The sequence below is a fragment of the Ixodes scapularis genome, unplaced genomic scaffold, assembly GCF_016920785.2.
Source record: "Ixodes scapularis isolate PalLabHiFi unplaced genomic scaffold, ASM1692078v2 PGA_scaffold13__105_contigs__length_92229423, whole genome shotgun sequence".
NCBI classification, from domain to species: Eukaryota; Metazoa; Arthropoda; class Arachnida; order Ixodida; family Ixodidae; genus Ixodes; species Ixodes scapularis.
The window spans coordinates 77868981-77882925 of NW_024609839.1; the positions used below are offsets into that span (position 1 = coordinate 77868981).

Genomic DNA, 13945 nt, shown 5'->3' on the forward strand with positions numbered 1-13945 from the left:
TCTCGCTCCCATACGCGCTTTGCTCACGCCGGCTCCTCCGTTCCCCGTTCGCAGACGATCTTGGCAGTTCGTTGTGTTCGGGCCGCTTGGTGTGAGAGACCCAGCCCTTTTTTGGCGTTCGACCGGCCTTTGGGATACGACCGACGAATCCTCCGTCGTCTCTGACGAACACAAACGGTAAGCAACAGCCTCGGACGCTCCCGTCCGCTCGGAACGACGGCTGCGCCCGCGGCCGTCGTCTGCTTCTTTGTTTGGGTTCAGCAACAAGTCCCGGCCGCTCGCGCCGTTAGGCCTGACGCTCGGTGAGTGCCAAGACAGGTCCCCCTTTTTCGATCGAGAATGCAGACCGGAGTCTTACTCGTTATTTTTTTCGGGGTGCGAGCGCTCGCTGTGTCCTGGCACGTCGACGGCGCACGCCAACCCCCCCCGTACGCCTTGCATCCCCTCCGAACTAACCACGCCCAACCAAGACAAGTCCGCCGCCCGCGTTTATCGACGACGCCGTTGTTTTGATAGCGAATATGCTGGCGCGCCGCCCGGCAGCATTCCTTTTGGCGCTTGGCGACGTTTCGGCGGCAGTCTGGGGCCGATCTCGGGTTCCTTCGACCGGGGCGTTGTCCGCCGGTCCGAGTGGCAGCGGCGATGAATGGCGTTGTCGCCATTGGGCCCCACACCTCCCGTCAAACAACCGGCCCGTGCATTGTCGTCTGTGTGCGGCTCTGCTACGTTGACTCCGAAAGAAGATTCCACTCCATAAAGTTTGCCCGTCGTTGCTGTTTTTATTTTTTTGGACGGGTAGGTTTTTCTTTTTTTAAAGATGGCCGGGTGAGCTCCCGGCGGGTTCCTAAATGTTATCCGTTGAATTTTTTTTTCTTTATTCTCTTATGCACGCCGTTTTTATGTTTTACGTTTCTTTTTTTCTTGGCCGACTTGGCTCCGTTCTCGGAGGTCACTGCTCCTGGTTCGTTGCTGCATCGTGGCTGGCCGCCTTTGTTTTTGGCGCCCTCCATCTTTTGTGCGTCGTTCGGTCAGCCGGTGTTCCTTCGCCGGGACGCTGCGCTTTGTCGCCAGTTGTCGCGGAGCCGGTTTTTTTTCCTTCTCCTGTTCGGACGTTACGCGCCCGTCAAAAGCCGGGAAAGGGTTACCCACCTTTGCGCGGAGCCGCGGACTGTTTATTTCAAACCACGGCGTCTGATACGGATGGCCGGTCGCAGCATCTTCGTTCGGGTCCGTGATGAAGGCCAGGCCTACGATGGCGTCATCACCGGATTCCACTGGCATTGCAGCGTGACTCACGGCAGCGCATGGCCAACCGCAACGCATAAATCTCGCGCCGGCAGGGGCGTTGGCGTCTCGTGCTTGTTGTCTGGATTTTTCACGGGGGTTGCGACATGCCTGATGGGGATCGGGCCATTTTGGAGGGCGTTCTTGCTTAGCTTAGACGATGTCTTGAGAAATGGGAGTTGTTCCCTGACAGAACCGAACACGGGTAGCGATCGAACGATAGTTCTGGGACCTGCCCCTCGGAATAATTTCACCCGGCATTCCGTCCCCACTGGCCGACTTCCCTCTGTATTTTTCTCAGACTTGAGTGCAGGCGTTGATTTGCGGGGTACGCGGTTCGACTCCGCACTACTGGCTGAATCGGCTGCTCTTTTCAAAGGAGAGCCTCCTCGGTGGGTCCGAAGCACGGCGCCGGCCTGCGGGTACCCCAGGTGGTGGGTTCGAATCCCTACCGACCCGCCCGCAATCTGACGGAGTCTCGTTGGCGTCGTTGCGGAGAAGGCGCCCCGCTGTGTGGCCGAGATTTCGGTTCCTCTTTCTCAAAAGATCCCCAGGTGGAGTCCAGCGCTGGGGAGGCTGCAATTGTTCTTCACGTAAACCTCCTCTCCCTCCCCCCCCCCCCCCCCTTTCCTTTTTTTTTTTCCTTTCCTTTTTTTATAGTTTGTGGACTTGGGTGTGGTACGGCCTCTGTTGCGAATGCGTTGCAAGTGTACCGTGGTTTCACTAACCCAGGACAAGGGCACGAAAAAAATAAAAAAAGCAAAGAGCCCGTGAAAGGGTTCGAGATCTTGTCTGTGGCCCTTTTCTCTTTCTGTATCGTTTGGTGACCTTTTTTGTTCCCATGTCTCTGGTTATTGTCATTGGGACATGTTGTATACACGTGTAGCTAAGGACGGGATTGTCCAAGGGTCGATGTGGTGTTGAAGAGTTTTCGAATACGTGGGGCTCTATGGCACCAGAAACCGAAAACAGACGAAAATGGGCTCCTTTTTCCCGTTGAAATTTTCAGAAAATCGCATAACTTTTGAATTATGTATCTGATCGGGCTGAAACTTTGGCATCTGGTTGTGACGTCTAGCGCTACCTTTAAGCGAAGAATGAGCGTTCAATGTTGCCTATAGTTTATTTTAGCGCTGGAAAATACCCTGTCAATTTTCTTTCGTGATACCCTGTAGATCGTTTGTTATGCGATGAGCCGGGACATGTTGTTCCACGTGAAAAGGTGTTTTCCACAATAGCAGCAACAGCACAGGGACGCGAAGGAGACACACATAAGGACAAACAAGGTGGTGGTGGTTTTTTTGTTTCCGAAGGTCTTTTTAAAACTTCCGTTAAGAGGGATTCCGCCAAGAATTTAAATGGCTAAATGTGTGTGTGTTTCTTTTAAGGCTGCTTTTTTTTTTTTTTTTTTTTTTGCTGGAAGCAAAGTTATCGCAAAGAAGTATAAGAACCATGACTTGCAAATCAACACCCTTGTATGTCCGGTGTCCTTCCTTCCTGCACAATTTGTCCTTGTCTATTTTGCGCTGTTGCTGCTGTCATACATCGCTAACTCGCTGAAGCTTCCATCTTCACACATACCAACGTTGAGGGAAAAGAACACGACTGAGAACGGCTGTGCCAAGCAACGAAATCTGCCACAAGACGACCAGCAGTGCTGTCTAACTCTACACGAGTTTCGTGTAGAGTTAGACTTCTGTCCCATTCGTGACGAAGGATGTCCAGTTGAAGAAACAAAAAAAAAAAAAGTTTGGCATGCAACTTCACAGGTCCTGGACCCCCGCTACAATTGGCAACATTGGCAACACGAAAACGAAACAGAAAGCGGAATTTTAATAGCTCAAAGGGGTATTCGCATCCGTCAGGAATGCAATGCTTAGCATCGGGAGTCCTCACCTGCAAGCACACTTGAACAAGATCAATACATTCATCGAAGTATAACAGTAGTGGGTAGAACAAGTTTACATTGTCCACCCATTCCGTCTAAAATAGGCTCTAGAGACAAGACGAGGCGCGGGAAGAAACAGAAAAAGGGTATTGCATGCAGAGAAAATAGTCGCTGGTGGTGCAAACATCAGACTTCCCTGGTTGCAGTAATGTATAGGTTTTATTTTTCGGCAGTTGTGGCGTATTCGAAAAAAATCGCACGACGGCTGTGCTCAAGGATCAACCCACAGAAATGAGGAGCGAATTCCCCGACGCACTCGTAACCTGTTTTCGTGCGCTTTTCCGAGTTTATTTTCCTTTTGTTCGGCGGCGACGCCGTGTGCCGCCGGGTAGTTGCGTCGACGCGCATTTCGTGGCATCGCCTAATGCGTCGTGAGACTCGCGCGCGCGATGTCCTACGCCTCGCAAGGGAACGTCCTCGACACGTCCCGAGGAGCTGAGGGCTGTTTGCGCACCAGCAATCTCAGGGGTCCTGTTCAGCCGTACGATTTCTACGTGCGTGTGTACGGCATAAGGGATGTTCCACTGGTTTGGCGAGCCTTCTGTTTATGGAACAAATTAGGTGGATGGATGGATGCTAGCGGCTGTACCCTTTATTAGCGGCGAGATGTTTTGGTGGCGCCCTCCTGTGGTTCCCTTTCGAGACGTCATTACCTTGCGAACAGCAAGCTCGATTGTGTTCTGAATTAGCGTGGTCAAAGCTTGAAATCAGTGCGCTTTCAAAGCGGCACTGTCAACACAGTCAAAATTGAAGGTCTTCAATTACTCTTATTTCCGTCGGAAGAGAAGTCCTTTGCTGACGTCATAGTCAGCATTCGGCCAATCGTAGAAGGCCGATCACAGCGACGTTTTCGAGCGCTCACGTCGCCAATAGCGGGCGGCAGCTGCTTGCCCCGCCTCTAGAAACCAGAAGTATGGCTTTTTTTTGACAGTGTTACCGTCTGCTACACACTTCAGAAGTGTTGAAGAATAGCTTATACGGTGCCTTGTTTTCAATTTGAACAAAGAGTTGCTGGTGTCAAAGCGAACGTGTTATACGGTGCCTTGTTTTCAATTCGAACAAAGAGTTGCAGGTGTCGGAGTGAACGTGTGGTTTTGTCGTACGCTGTTCTAAAACTCGCTATACTGATTGTCCTATCAAGAAGAAAATATTGCGCACGATTCGTGCGCTGCACGAGGCATAGGGAGGAGCAAGGGGATCGTCAAGAAAATGGCGGCTGCACATGGAAAGCTCGGAACTTTCACCGAATGTGCACTGAGCAGGCCAGTTTCATCGTGCGGCAATTCCAAGGCATAGTTACCTTCCTGTACAAAATGAGGCCAACAAACGTTCCAAAGTTCACGTTGGGCGCGTTCGCAGACGACAGAGTTAGCGACGCTATTAACTTGTGGCGCCATGTCCCGATAGACGCCGCGAGCAGGCGGACGCACCGTCTGGAGATTGTGGCGCCGTCTGGAGATGGCGCCACAAGTTATTGCAATTGTAAAGGGTGTCCGAAATAACCAGGCTGGATCTAAAGTGGGCCGTAAAAATTGTTGCCTGCACGTAGCAATCTGAACTTTTCGTCAAACGTGTATTTCACAAGTCGGTTTTATCTTCTAAAATTGCAAAGCGTAGCTCCCTTTCTGTAAGATATAGGGCCGAAAAACTTTCCAGCGTCGACGGCGACGCAGACGACTGAGTAGAGTGGCGGGGCGCGTTTGGCGCACGTATTGATAGATGACGCTACCTACTTATTAAGTCTGCTCGCGACCACCGTGGTCTCCTAAAATTAACATAATCTTTTTTTAATGCAACTTTGGTTTGAAAAGGAACGCAAACAATGAGAAAAAAAAAAAACGCGGTTGCGTAACCACAGCACTCTTGCTGTCGACGGATTTCGTCTGCGTGTCGTCTGCTTGTCACTCGGGTCGTCTGCGTCGCCGTTGGCTGTGGCAACTTTCTCGGCCCCATTTTTTACAGAAAGGGAGCTACGCCTTGTAATTTTACGAGATAAAACCGACGGGGTGAAATGCACCTTTGATAAAAAGTTTAGATAGCTGCGAGGAGGCGCCGATTTTTACGGCCCATTTTAGATCAAATCTGGTTACTTCAGACATCCTGTGGCTAGAGTACATTGTGCAGCCAGCGATGTAACCGTAGTGTACAATAACACTTAAAATGTCAAACTTAAAAAAAAAAAAAAAAAACTCAAGCTTTTTTTTTTTTTTTATTTTCTCTTGCAAAAATAAACAACGCATCGCGAAACGATTAGCGGTCCGGACCAGGTGCCAAAGTTTCAGAGCTTGACCATTTTCTGAAATTGCCAACGAGAAAATGGTTGTTGACAAAGCCTACCAATACGTGCAGATAAATGACGGCGGCTACCGAAAACGGGACCAATTTCCTGGTCGAAAATTTCCCAAAAATCGCTCGTAACTTTTGAATCTGACAGCGTCAATTATGCTTCGATACGTTGGCACCTGGGCCCGACGGCTAGCGCTGCTTTGGGGCGGACACTAAAACGTTCGGCAGTGTATAATTTACTTTTAAATATATATATTTTTATTGAGAGAAAATTTGGACATTTAAAATTTCAATAAAAACGTACCTTTTCTTCTTTTTTTTTTTTTTCTTTTTTATCTTGGCGGCTAGAGCAGCCACCGCCGCCCACTCCTGGGTCCGACAAAAGGGGCTTTGCCGGCGTCAACGGGGGGCACGTGTTTATCTCGCTGCAGTCCCGTTGCGCCTATCTGTGCCGCGTCGGAAAAAACAGTCCGGCGTGTCTGTGGTGGGCGGCTGTGTGTGGGGGCGTGTACGGTTCGATTACCACGAGTCGGTCGATGTTGAACCGTTCCGGAGCGTTCGAGATAACGGTCTCTTTCTCTCGAGGGTCTCTAGTAAAAAAAAAAATCATTTGTATGAGAAATTTCTTGTGTCCAATAAACACATATGAATCATACAATATATATAAGAACATATAAAACATATAAGAACAATATAAGAATTATATGAGAACTATATAAGAATTATATAAGATATATAAGAACCCCATAAGAAACTTATAAGAAACTTCCCACTAGTTTCTTATATGGTGCTTGTATGTTCTCATATATCTTATATAGTTCTTATATAGCGCTTACATGGTTCTTATACGGTTCTTATATGTTCTTATATATCTTGTATGATTCATATGTGTTTATTGGACACAGAAATTTCTCATACAAATTAGAATTTTCAATAGGGGTCACCTGGAGAAGGCCGAGTTAGACTGTCCCGCTCCTCGACTTGATGCTTCGCCCACGTGTAGGTATTTTGAGACGGCGGACGGGAAAACGTGGGGGGAACAGCGCCACAGTACGCCGGATGAACTGGAACAATTTCGAGTGTCGCGTTTTGCAGCGTGCTCCAAGACGCTTCTTTGTTCCAGTCGCGGGCTCTGCGTGATGCGTGGCGCTGTACACGCTCGTTTCACCCAAAGCAGCGCAGTCAAAAAAATGTATACTCTAAAAAGAAAAAAAAAACAAAAAAAAAAAAAAAACACGGTATGGTGTTACACGCCCTTGTCCCATGCAAGACAGCCCAAAACTTCAGTTCGACGGTCAGCGCGCGGACGTCGAACGGACGGCCCCAACTTTCACGAGCGGCTTGATAGCAGAGTGCTACAATTATTAAAATAGCTAATGTACGTGTTACCGACTACCAAAAAAAAAAAAAAAAAGTAATCGGTTTTTTTAATCCTACTGCAAAACCTCTGTTTTTTCTTTGTTTTCTTTTTCCTGTAGTTTTTTATACGTATACTTCAGCTGTTTAATGAGGTATATATCACTGGTCTCAAGCCCCTCGGTAAAAGTTGGGGCCGTCCGATCGACGTCAGCGCGCTGTACGTCGGACTGAAGTGTTGGGGTGTATATGGGACAAGGGGTGTAAGAATATACTTTTTTTTTTTTTTCCCCTGAGTGTACTGGCCGCAGATGTGAGGAGAAAAAGAACGCAATCGCTCGGTATGCCCGATAGCTTTAGCCGGTAGCGGCACAGGCGCTCCGAACGACGACACACATTTTGTGGCGAGTGCGGTCGACTGCGGTTCCAACTGCTTGCGCGAGCACATTTACACGGCGGCGCCAATCGGGCGGCCCCGGAACGCTCCCCACCTGTTCGCGTAATGCGCGTCCTTCTTTCACGGTATACGTACGCTCGATATAGTTCCGACAATGTTCGGATGTCATTTCTCGTGGATGTAGAGTGCGTCGATTAGAATCCGCAAGTGCAGTGGTCGAAGTGCTGCGCCATTGTGTCGCACTTCCATCACTGCACTTGCGAATTGCTGGATCACTGTGCCGCACTTCCTACAAAATGTGTCTAGGAGGAAAGGAAAATGGAGCAAATGTGTATTTCACGGGTGTCTGTCTACTCACCGTGTGGTTCGTTTCATCTTAGGTTGGAGCACGGTCGAAGGCTCTGAACAACCATGAACGCGCGTACTAAAAGCGCAAGTGAGTGGACATTCGCTGCACTCGATTTAGTCGATGAAAGGACAGGAGGATGAACGAATATCATCATGTCACGCTTTGACGCTGTTTGGTTGTCGCATTGGTTGGTATAGTATCGGCTGCGCTTTAAATTAAGGTTAAACGAAATAGAGAGATTGCTCGTCAACCTCCGATTTATGCGCTGGCGGGTTGAATCGCCGACATTGTCCGAATCTTCAGATGACGTCGGCGATGTCAGAAGCTAAAAGTCGCGAGAAAACGTGGCAAAATAGTGTAGGATGGCGGTTATCATTGGTGGTGCACGACAGAGCCATGGGTCTTATACTCCTGGTGAGATCACTCGTTTATTTATCATCTCTGCCCTCCGTGCCGCCTCTCATCGCCTTCGAGCAGCGGCTGACATGGATGAGCGCCTGGGTCAGCGCGATAGGCTCCGAAATTGTTATTAATAGCTTAATAAGTACTATTACGGGTCTACCTTATTTGGTTTCGATTGTTGGTTGATTTCTAATTGTGGAGAGCTCCGCCGAGAAGGGGATAATGAAACGTGGGCTTATGTTAGAATAAATAGGGTCAATGTATAGTTCCCGTGCAGCTGTCGATCGAAAGAGCAGCGAACTTTGACTTCAACTTGGGGAGAATAATTTTTATTGATAAGCATGTTAGCGGATATGCTGTTTTTTTTTTTTTTTTTTTTTTTTTTTTTTTAAATGGCATTTTACGGACGTTATATCTACGGGCTAAATGAAGTGCCGGGAGTAAAATTGGGAGGAGAGATAGGCTTAATCCCAAGTGAAGTGTTCCGCTACGATTAATTATTCATCTATTTTCTTAGCACCCATTTCAAATGAGACTTACTCTCACCAGAGCCTTATTTCTAAAAAAGGTGCTATGTTCATTTTGCGCCCTATCTATTATTACGAAAGGTAATAAGTGGCATGCTCCAGTATCAAAGGAGAACCCCTAATCGTTGTCAAATTTAAACTCGCTTGGCGATGCTATCACAACAGATGTTGCCATCTGCTCCAAAAGCGGCAGCGGCTGCTCCAAACCAATATTTTGCCTTATACAGAGCTTGCTAAAAAAAAGGGTCAAATGCCTCTTCAGACCTTGTGCTTAGGAACCTAACGACAGCTTAGAAATAAGCCACGAGGTTGTACGAGACACTTCCGGCAGAATTCAGATAAGCACAGATTTGCCTCGAGAATTGGTTCAGCACAAACGTGTCTCAACTAGTACCCCCGGGTCGCGATTTTTTTTTTTTTTTTTTCCGCAGGGATATTTATTTTTTAAAGTCCGGACTGAGATATTCTGTTGACCAAATATTGTCATTTGGGCGAAATTTGAGCAATACGGTGGCTTGTTCCCGTTCGGTTACAAGTTTGGTGGTCTGAAAGGAACACTTGGGAACCTCGCGCCAGCGAAACAAAAATTAGACGCGCACAATCTTGTTTTATTTTCCTTTTAGACTGCCTGCTCGACTCGCATGTAGTATTACAACATGTGACGTCACGGGAGAGCGGTTACATTTGAACGTTGGTTTTGGCATAACCTTCATGTGCTGTTCTCTCCATAGCTAGGTGATCCAGGTAATGAATAACATGCCGGGAAGAGTAGACCGTGGGTATTCCGAAAATATTCAGTTTTTGGCAAGTCATAAGAGCCACGGAGCTGTCCTTCAACCTTGCCCGACTGTATAGCTCACTATATTGAACCCGCGGCAGTGATTAAAGCGGCACCAATAGCTTTTTTTTCCTCCGCGATCCGTAGTTTTCGCGGGAAAAATTGGCATATATATGTTCGGTGTCCCCAATCGCTGTCCAGGTTCGCTGCTCTGAAAGGCGAGCAAATCGCTTGTCATGCACGCAGCTGCTTCGTGGGACGACGCGTGCGACTGTAGCCATTTTTTTTATTTTTTTATGCGCGTATGTTCGCTCCGGTGAGGCACCTGGCCGTGCCGTGCTCTCCCGCCTGTGCCTGCCCCGCGCACAGCTTCTGATGTGATGTACGCTGTACAAAGGCAAATCCTTTTTATTTATTTTTTATGCTTCGACAATGTGGAATTGCCGTAAAATTGCGGTCAACTAAAAGAAGTCTGGAAATTGCCAGGGAAACTCTGCCGAAATGTAGCTGAGGCAATTCCCGAAAGATGTTACTCATTATTCGTTTAACGCTCGTGGATGGACGGAGATTTCAACTTTAGCGCCCCCTCTGAGAGAGTTGGTGAAATGGAAATGGCGGCGATACGTAGCCGCTCTATCGGGCTGGGCGGTACTTTCTAACCATGTTCAATTAACCTGAGACTGGGGTAGAGATGCGTTGATGTTTCTTCTCTACCCCAGTCTCGGGTTAATTCAACATGGTTAATATTCACCAGCTCGCCTGCACCCTTACAATGTTTTCTATGGTGCTTTCTACTCGTGCACCTCTTGCCCGCATCGTCAGCACTAAATGTTCACTCCTCCGGCATCCCACCACGTCTTTATGCGGCCAGCAAGTGCTCCACAACGCGTACGCCCACGATGCTCGTCGGTGATCGACGAGCACGGAGATGTCGCCCGCATGGTTCTATCTCGCAAAGCCCACCTTTTTTGCCTTTCTTGTTGAACAAATAAGTCTTCCTCCATATGTGCCACCACAGTTTTATCGAGTGGGGGGCCATAAATGATGGTTGCAACAATTCGGGATGTTTTTTGTATTCCGATGTTTGCCGTCGTCCATGGAAAAGTCGGGGCACGAATGCAGCATTATAATTAGTAACCGTAGACGTTTAAAAACAACCAGACGAGAGTTTGGTTGGTCTGTGAACGTGTTTTGTGTTTCTGTTGTTTCTATTTCAAGTATACTAAGAAGTGGTCCCTGAAGTTATACCCGATGACGTCATAGGAGTGTCGCGTTGCCGCTGCCCGCGACTCTGGCGGTGTTCTCGCCACGCAGCGTACGCGCACTTGCGACTAATCGCCGCAGGAGGCCACGGACGTGACCACACACGTTCTGCCGCCGTGCCCTAAATTTTTTTTTTTTTTTTTTTTTTTTTTGGTTAGGCTTGTCACGGTTTGCTTACTTGGGCAGCTTGGACCTGCTGGCACGGAGGAAACATATGTTAGCTGTGTGGACAGTGAAAATGCGATCGTTTGCGGGAATTATACACGTTGCTTGCTGCAGATGAACATGCTGCTGATGACCGTGGGCAGGCTTACTAGCAGCTGAAACAAAAGCCCGCCAAGCCGGGGCGCGCCAGCGCTTTACACTGTTACACTCGATTTCAGATGCCACACCGCCGTGCACTAACCTTTGCAAACCTTTTTTTTTTTTTTTTTTCTTAGGCCGCTTTTTGTTGTGTTTACAAATTTTACCTTTGTGATGTTGGTGTGGCTACGAACTCGCCCCACCTTGCGGAGCTCTGGAGAAGCTGTGCTGTACCGTCCTTTTGGTGGGCGACCGAGCGTTTGGAAGGGCCGGAGGGAGAGCTTTGCGCGCCAAGAATCTCGGAGGCCGCGTTGTGACCATGGCCTCGAGATACTTGGCGCGCGAAACTCTGCTCCGGCCTTTCCGAATGCTCGTTTGGCCAGCAAAAGATGGGCGCCGCCATAACCGACCTTCAGCTTTTTTGTTGTTTTTTTTCCCTCTTGTTACGTTTATTTCACTTCATCATTACCACAAGAGGGCAGGTTATTGCTATTCTATAGGTTCTACTGTGTCCTTCTCCCCAGCATTGGCCTCAGTGAAGGCTTGTCAACAATTCACTTTAGTGGCTCGGCATATGGGAAAGACAAGAAAAGGTCAGCAATGGTGGCTGTAATCTGGCGCGTGTGTAAAGCCTTATGTAGCGCATCTTCTGTCGATCTCCGCGAGGCGGTGCGCTGATAACGAGCTAACACTGCGGAGGCGCGAGCCTAGGTGGTATTGCGCGAGCGCGCCGAGACGCGTTTCAAGTGCCGCCTGGTTCGTGCGCCTTGATCATCAGTAAACAGTGGCGGAGATTGTCGCAGACAGTACCACTGCGGCGAAAGAGCCGAAGCCGTCAGAACCCCGCCGATAAGCGAAGTCATGGCGAGACGCCGCCCAAAAAACTCTTTGGAAAAACGCGAAAAGCGACAGAACGGAAATGACATATTACAAAAGAAACTACGTAATTTTACGTTCAGTGACGAGAACAAGCACCGCTCTTAACTCCTATTCAATAACGCCATCTGCGAGAAAATGAGCAAAACGTTCCTCCTAGTCTGGCGAAAAAAATACATATATATATATATATATATATATATATATATATATATATTGGGTTTGAAACTTATATAAGGACCTGTTATTAACTGCCCCCCACCCCACTTTTGGTTTTTCTTCTCCATCATAATTAGACGCGCGGTTCATCTGAAAACAATCAGGCATGCACGGTTTGAAAAGAACAATACGATTTCAGTCCTACCGCTGTCTTGAAAAGGGTAATCTATTGTGGTGAGAAGCGGGCAGTCGGGCGCCTTTTTTATCTGGCCAGCTAACCAAGCAACTCTAATAAAAAAAACCTGACACTGGAAATAGATTAAAATAGATGATTTCCGGCCGTGTACCTATCGCTCGCCGCGGATACAGCAGCTTCGAGCCATTTTTCTCTGCCTGCTTCGGCTTTTTTTCCTGGAACCCTTACGCCCTACCGCCAGGAAGCGACAGCATGCGTGACACGGAAGCTTTTTGCTGCGTCATTTGTTGCCACTTCAGGACCACTTTGGATGCTTGGGCGAAATGCTGAGCGCAAGTTCGTCTGCTTCTTTTTGCAGGGGTTAAGGTGGCGTCATAACGTCAAGCTCTCATTAGCTCTAATGGAAGGATAGTGGGAAGACCTCAAAGCATGCTGCCTCGAGGTCTACCCCGTATCCTTCAGTCAGAGCCAATGCTTTGAGGTATACCCACTATCCTTCAATCAGAGCCAGTCAACACTGCGTTCTGACGTCACGACACAACCCCTGCAAAAGAGGCAGTCAAACTTGCGCTCAGCATAGAACGGTAGACACACCAGTCAGAGACTGGTTCCGCCCGGCAGCGTACTACGATATACCAGGGAGTTTTAGCAAACCGTTACATAACCGTTACCGTGGGTCACGGTATCACCCGGTCGCGCGCTTAAAAGCATGCTTCAAAGGCTCCGGTAGTGCGGCAAAGGCTCCGGTAGTGCGGAACACGTTAACCGTTTGCTAAAAGTCACCACTGAAGCGGTACACTTCTTCCTTTTTTTGGTTGGGGAGGAAGCGAACGGCGACGCTCACTATACCAGAATGAAAGATGGCGCCTTGTGCGGAACGCAAGTTCGTCTGCTTCTTGTACACGGGTTGCGATGTCAGAACAACAAGTTCCTATTGGCTGTTTGAAAGGAAAAAAAAATTGGGTAGGCTTTGAGCCGTCTAGCAGTGAGGTCTACCCACTATCCTTTCAATCGGAGCTCGGTGGCACTCTGACGTTACCGCAGCTGCCGCGTAATAAGCTGACGAGTTGCTCTCCGGATTCCAGCGAAATGGGCTTCGCCGTGCATCTCGGAAGGTGTCGATGGACTCAACCCACTCGCACTGACCATAGCACACTACGCGGGGTGACAAAGCGGCATTTTGCGGTTGATTGTGCTCCTGCCAGTTGACTTCCTCAAACCCGTACCGTCGGGTGGTCGGCGCTTCTAAGAACGTCGGCATTTGTGACGAGCGCGACGCGCGGGTCCGTTATCTCGGAACTTTAGTCACGGCCGCGAGTTGTTCCACTCCGCTGACGCAGCCAGCCGCAATGAGGCCGGGAAATGTTTCCCTGCATTCGATGCTGGCAGGACTGATGCGAGCGGAGGCCTCGCATCAATCCTGGCATCGATGTGCCTTGCGCTTCGATGCGCAAGGCGCATCGAAGCGCCTTGTTTGTCTATGGTTCGGCCATGAAGCCAGTGAAGCGACTGGTTGAGCCGTTATGAGGCATGACACGACGTTCCGCAGCGGTGTGCCAGTGGTGTATACCGAAGGGGCTCTGGTCTCGAGCACGTCACCCTCGCGAAACTTCGAGTTGGTGAATGAACCGGAGACTGCGCTCAGCGGAAGTTTGTGAGCCGGCCTGGTGCTGGTTGACTTGTTAATTGACGTGCGTTGCTGCTGGCGACCTTGATTTTTCTTCTTTCCTTCCTGTATTAGAGCTGAAAGACAGAAAGAACGAGCGCACGTTTCTCATCGCGGACAGTGATCGTGCGGTGCATTATATGCAGCTGCAACAC

The 13945-nt window shown here is 48.9% G+C and overlaps 1 protein-coding gene across 2 annotated transcripts in view; it reads left to right on the plus strand.

Annotated features, from left to right (window-relative positions):
• The first annotated feature begins 3 nt into the window (after positions 1-3).
• Positions 4-13945, plus strand: part of LOC8036939 (thymosin beta) — a 32736-nt gene continuing 18794 nt past the window's right edge. For both annotated transcript variants that reach the window (XM_029984354.4, XM_029984353.4), the window contains exon 1: positions 4-177. The gene's annotated coding sequence lies outside the window, so the exon portion shown is untranslated. The remainder of the gene's footprint in view (positions 178-13945) is intronic.